This window comes from Atta colombica, unplaced genomic scaffold (genome assembly GCF_001594045.1).
Source record: "Atta colombica isolate Treedump-2 unplaced genomic scaffold, Acol1.0 scaffold274, whole genome shotgun sequence".
In the NCBI taxonomy this organism is placed as follows: Eukaryota; Metazoa; Arthropoda; class Insecta; order Hymenoptera; family Formicidae; genus Atta; species Atta colombica.
The window spans coordinates 2,555,577-2,562,682 of NW_017259375.1; the positions used below are offsets into that span (position 1 = coordinate 2,555,577).

Genomic DNA, 7,106 nt, shown 5'->3' on the forward strand with positions numbered 1-7,106 from the left:
ATATATAGAAATTTTGTATGTATATATATATATATATTTTATGTAATAATATTAAATAATATATAATAAGTAATATTAATAACATTTATTTTCGAAATTGAAAGATTGTAATTCTTTTCTAATAGAAGCGTAATAAACCTCACGGCATAAAATATATACGACATCAAGAAATCATTAAATGCTATCTTACGAAATCGGCGACGTAATCGAATGTAAATATCGAACTTCGCCGCACTTCTGAAACGATTTCAACCGACATAGTGCTCGGGCGAATTCTTCGTTTTTTCTTTTCTTTTTTTTTTTTTAAGGAGATTACGTGTTAAAAATTCATTTCGCAACTTCGCAACGTCTCGATTTCTTGCTAATTGGAAGCGCACAAGGAGTCGCTGTCTACATAATCGCATCTACATGAACCTCAATTCCTGTACGATCATACGAAAGTCTACGGAGGATCATCGGAGGATCGGTTGAAAGTCGATCGGCTTGTGAAAACGATTTCCGCGACAATGTGAAGTCGACGAATACTCGACAGCATTCGAGTAGTCGGAAGTGGATTGCATTCGGAATCGCGCAATGTATCCCATTAATTTTTCATGCTACCACCGGGACTGCCGCACCGCGCCGTGTCCCGAAGTGAAGTTCGTCGTATGTATGTGAACGCTACGCGGGTGGAACATCGTCATTAATAATTATTCGATAGCTCCGTGTAATGGAAATGGCGAAATTGGAATAGAATACGATACGCTCGTATAGAACTTGTGCTAACAGGAAAAAAATAACCCGAGAAACAAATCAAACTCGTAACGAGCACTTAAAAACTTATTTGTAGAAATGGAAGTTGTATGGGATAACCACACTACTCAATGTCAATTTCTTAATGGTTGCTAATTTACAAATGGTATTAATTATTATATGACTTATATATGCGTGTTTATTTCTTCTCAATTAGAGTATCAGTTTTTTTGTTTATATCGTTTATTTAATATCGATTCAATTTTTACTTACGAGAGAGACATCGGATTCGATTTACACAATTTTGTGTTGCTTTCAAATAAAGGATGGACAATGTACGTGGCTCGAAAGAAAGAAGAATACTGAGTTCTTAACAGAATTCACCGCGTTGAGAGAAAATATTGTATATTTTTCCATATAATATCTCAAAATGACACACATACACACACCACTATGAATTTTTATTATTTTTAGCAATGCAGTCTTTCCTGTCCTCGTGTCGCCGTTTATCTTGTGATGTATTTTCTTGCAGAATCAGCAGAACCTCATAGTGTTACTGCTGATTCTTTCAGTCATCGTAGAATCGATGGAATAATGCATAAAAATGCACATAAAATGTAGTGACAGATATATGATTTCTAAGCTAAAGTTCACTCAGTTCTTTTTATTTGAAATCATGTAGGTATAATTAAATTATTTAAATTTTTAAAGTTATATTTTATGTTTTATCTTTTACGTCGTTATGATTTATTTTTTATTTAATTCCAGAATGTTTAAAATTATATTTGATATATTTGGGAAGAATTATAAAAGATTCAATGAAACCATTTACGCGAATTTAATGTTTTGAATTTGCAATAGATGTAGAATATAAATGAATTCGTAAAATAAATGACAAATAAATAATAACACAATAAAGCTCTGAATAAATCAGTATAATTGAAACAGTTGAACTAAAAAAAAATTAATATTGATAAATCAATGCATTAATATCAAAAGAAAAAATGCTATGGCAAGAAAATAATATTATCACTCGCAACAATATTGCCGTTAATATGTTTTATTTATTATGATAGTTTTAGATCGTTGTGCACTTTATTTTACAACGAGGTTGCAAATCGACACTTCGCAATAGGAATAGAGGCGAGACGATCGTTTCGCGAACTTGTTCAACTTTTAATGACTCATTCTGCAGAGGCATTTGATTCCGAACAGAACGTAGCTTACACGAGTTCGAGAAGAATAATCAAGTTAGGTAACAAGCCGAGGAATCTTCGGCCTTCTCCCATCGGGGAGGTATTCCGCCAACACAGAAATTCCATTCGGCAAAAATCCCCTTCGTCGCGCCTCCCTTGATCGGCGTCCTTCGTTAATTAGTAAGAAAATTAATGAAGCCGCCTCCGCGAGCGCAAACTTCGCGCGCGCGAGACTCATTAGTCTTTTATAACTGCGAGCATTAACGAAAGTAGTAGATGCGCTCCTTGATAGTCAGACGATTACGTATCTACTAGTAGTAACGACCTAACGAGGCAGACGTTAAAAGAAATTCCTAATTAAGGTTGAATCCGCGTATAGTCGTTGCTTTTCTCGTTTAGGTCAACCGTGACGATGATATTTATATATATTATAAAGAATTATTATAGAGAATTATGAATAATTATGAATAAAGGAATATTAAAAAAAAAAGTATTTAGTATTTGTGATTAATTTCATAGTAAAATAATTATAATTATTCTCCATTTTTGTATTATTACTGCTACAATTTTAGTAACAATGATATTTATATTTCCACAAAAAAGGATATATAGTTGAAAAATGATTTTAAATTATGATAATTGCCACATTTTTTCTCTGAGGTGAGTGAGAAGAAACGGTATACTAATGCGTACAATATTCAATGGTTTTTGACAAGCCAAAAATTAATTTTTCATTTTTCTGAAATTTTAATTGAAATTGAATCACTAATTATCATTCATTGATTAATTGGAATTATTTAATAGGAAAGATTCTAGCTAAATTGAAATGAAAATGAATATTATTGAAATAACACATTGTAAATAGCGGCGAATTACATTTTATAATTAATTTTAAGTGGGATTTAACAAAATCTTAATTTTTAACCATCGACTTATTTAAATTTGAAAATTGCACAAACGAGAAGATTTTTTTCTAGTAAATTTAATTCTTCACAAATGAGAAGAATTAAATTTACTAGGAGATCTCTTCCTAGTTTTTATCATTTTCAAGAGAAAAGCGTCTGAAAATGAAGTTGGAAACAAAGCGTAGTTCACAATTTGACTGTCGGTCTGAATGTCCTTTATCAGACCAGGTCAGACCCGTACATTTTACGGACGCTATCAATTCGCGGGGCGGATGTTCTCGACGAGCTCACGATACAAAGTACTTTCGTAACGAAGCCGAGCGAGCTCCGAGCAGATTTTAGCGACAAAACGAGAGAATCCGCGGAGTCGCAAACGGCGTAACGACTCTCGGAAAGTACTCTCTCGCTAGCAGCGCTACAGAAGAAGGGTTTAGCTCACTCCGGAGACGAGTGAACTTCAGAAATGTTACTCCTTGTACCTTGATAACTCAATCCGTGGGGAGCTAATAATTCTTCTCTCCCTTCCGACACGAACTGTTCCCTCAATATTACGATATGAAGTCTTCCCATTTGACAATGATTTCGTTCAAAAAAATTAAACAATTTCAAAGTTCCATTTTGAATATAAATCGTGCGCGGAAAGTCTTTTAATAATTGAAAATTAAATTTAAAAAATAACTATCTTCCTTTTTCTAATGTTATCGAATAAATTTTTATGTAATAAAAAATTTTTATTTTCACTTAATTAAGATAAAAAAATAAAAAATATTAAATATATAATGTAAATTGATTTTAAAAAATTTATGATTGGTACAAAATATGTATTTTACAGTAATTGAAAGGCATACATGAAATGGTTAATATACACACGTATCTTCTTGCTTGCGAATAGTAGAGAATTACTTTAGTGATTTGTTCCACCCCGAGCTTGGATTCTTCGCCACCGGAATTAATTAGTTTACCCAGAGACTCCTAGCAAGTGTTATTCCACTGCACGCCTCGTACATTTCCCTGTATTTTCCGAGCCATAAGGACCGTACATCGTCGTCTCGTTTACAGGCTTTCGCTAAAACTGGAGTGAGAATAGACTGCGAAGAACGGTTCTTCTCTCCTTTGTTTTGTCATGCCCTTCTCATTCTAACAAGACTCTAATGATATGAGTTCACAACGACTTTGCCAAATTGTGGCAATAATATTACTTAGAATCGTACATTGCGGATCTCGACGAAATTTCACTTAAGCCGGCGATTCGCGAGATCGGCGCGTACAAACCTATTATGGACGTGCGACTCCTCTAATGTTCAGTCGTTTTCGAAACAACCGACTTTTACCTACGAACGAGCCGCTTAACGAGTTGACTTTTCCTACCGCACCTACACACTTTAATTCCACCAATTTAACTTTCTTCTTTACCTCCTTTCGCTATTTCGCACGACCCATTTTAAGATTAATTTTTTTGAAGTCGAAATAATTTCGATATATTATGTTCAATTTGTCATCAGTATAGAACTATTTATTTCATATTGATTATTATCATTATATACAGAAATATAAAAAAATATTTTAAATTCTCTTATTTTTGTGAAGTTCTTAATTTTGCTCGTGAAAACCGCATCTATGTAATTTGAAATAAATCAGAATGTACTCATATATCGTTTAAAATCTATCGGAAAAATTCATAATCAGATCTATCGCAAAAATTCATAATCAGATCAAACACGAAACAAATTTACTCCTCCGCTGGTAATGTTGGACTTTTAAAAATATAGTCAGTTTTTTTATAAATTCTGGTAGATGAATTTAAATCCGTCAAAATAAATAAAATACAATCCAACATCTGTGTTAAAGTTTTTATAAGAATTTTTTTTAGATTTTTACAGTTCGAAACAATAAAAAATCTACGCTGAAAGTTGAAAGGTTGCGAACAAACAATAAACATTTTATTTGACATGAAAATTTTATCATATAAAATCCTTTATTCTTGCAAAAATTTATTTTATTTCTTTATATACTGTCTTGGTCGAAATAAAATTGAAAGTTTATTTTAAATGTAAGAAATCGATTTCCTCTTCACTGATTAGTCACTGAGAAAGCTGAAATAGGATTGAACTGTCTTAAAAGAGTTAGTTAACTTTTTTCTTCGAGTAAAGTATAAAGTTTCAGGCGCGCAAAAATCAACTTTAGAATAATTTTTAAACTGATCACTACCTAATCTTTGTCATAAACTTAACAGAATTAAGGAATCTCTTTCTTATTTTAACATATAAAAAATTTGTAATGTTTATATTACATTTAATTGTATCGATATTTTTATTAATTTTTATTTTCTAATGTTGTTTCTTACTGTCTCGTTTCTTTTCCTAAGTTTCTGAAAATTTATTAGTTAATTTCTATTTTAGATTTCAAAGCATTTTCTTGCAAATCTCTTAAGCGTTGCACTTAGGCGTTATTGCCGCAGTCTAACAGATAAAATGGCATTCCTTCTCGAACTCTCATTTTAGAAGTCATACGATAAACGCGCGAACAACTCGCGCGTCTTGAACGAAGCGCGCCTTATTGAACCGCTTCGTAATTCGATTAAAGCCACTCTATGCGCGCGAGTAATAATAGCTGCTCATTAAATTTCCCCGAAGAGGCGACGAAAGTTTTCGAGTTTGCGCTTCCATTTGAAAAGACGTTTGATTGGGAATACAAATTCGCAAAAAAGAACTCACAAAAATCGTACGAATAGAAAAAGAAGAGTACGCAAATAGACAAATCAAAGGAATCAAAGGAATCAATCAAAGGAAATAGTTTAATTTTCTAAAGAACTTTATTAATAGTAAATGCAAAATACACATATCCATTTATAATACAAAATATAGAAAATATTTTTAAAATAAAAATTTTTTATAGTCGCACATAAATGTAAAACTTGATAATAGAACGTTATGTATTATAATATCGGCACTTGCATTTCTTAAAGGTGTAGATAATCGAATTAGTAGTTGAGAGATTGAATGAATGATGCCATTACTTGCACATACCTGCAGCATTAATTACTATTGACAGTGTAATATATTAATAATAATATTAAGTATCTCAAAGTATATTTAGAACTTATCTAAAATAAATACCATTATTATATATACTTTCAGAATTATTGAACTTTTAAAGTATTTTCGGCAATAAATCCAATTTTAAAATTCCATTAAGGGCATTAATATCTTTTAATTGATGGCTTTAAATTAATTTTTCTGTAAATAATAGGTTAAAAAATTTTTTAAAATTAAGTATTACATATTGATATCAATGATAAAAAATAGAATATATATAAAATATAAAATAGAATATATTCACATGCGTATGCATGTTTCTTTGAGATTACAAAGTCAGCTTTTTAGGTCAACGTAGTTGACTTAAAAAGAGATAACTAAGTTGGAAAGCAGTGAGATGTATGGGATGTAGAATAAAGTAAAATAATGAAAGGCAGATATCTCCGCTCGTCTAGGGAAGAGTATTAAAAGCGTCTCGTCGAATTCTTCCCGCCTGCACACCTGACGACATGAATTTTGATTTGCAAATGAAATCCCAACTTCATCGGGAGTTTCGCGGCCGGTAGTTCTCTCTCGGTCGCCTTTGTTTTCGGCAGCTTTTCATAGCGAGCACCAATTATACGGACCATTCTCTCATTCCTTTCATCTCAGTCCGTCTTCCCATTCCATTTTTTTCTCGATCTATCCGCCTTCCTCTTCGTCGTCGACATCGATCTGCATTTTCTTTTTTCCTATTAGTCGGAAACTTCCGCGGAAAATGTCAGACAGAAAAGGAGCCCGGCATGAAATTCGCAAGCGAACTGAATTCTAATTATCCCGGCGTTTCTTTCGCGCGTTCTCCGCGTTCCGCTTCTTCCCCTTTTTTGCTTTGCGTTCGCTGGACCGCGTCCTTCGTTATGCGCTACCGCACGTTGCAAAAAGCGTATTCTGAAAAGAGACGGAAGTGGAGAGACCGAGTGGAAATCAGAAAAGCGAGCGTCCATGCAGAGTTGCGCTTATGACCTACACGTGATTGCCATTGAAATGCCTTTCTTGTTATGCGCAGTGAATTATTTTGTATCAAATTGAATTATTGATATGGGTAGAGAGAAAGTCTGTATGCAGGCTCTATTTATGTCAACAGTAAAAAGCAGTGTAAATGAAAATATATTATTAAAAGAGAAAAAGTACATTATTGAGAGAGAGAGAGAGAGAGAGAGAGAGAGAGAGAGAGAGAGAGAGAGAGAGAGAGAGAGAGA

At 32.9% G+C, this 7,106-nt stretch overlaps 1 protein-coding gene across 1 annotated transcript in view; it reads left to right on the forward strand.

The window, feature by feature from the left end:
* The window catches only part of LOC108689635 (synaptogenesis protein syg-2-like), a gene marked incomplete at its 3' end in the record, with an annotated part of 148,728 nt that overhangs the window by 121,046 nt on the left and 20,576 nt on the right, over nt 1-7,106 (forward strand). The window lies entirely within an intron of this gene.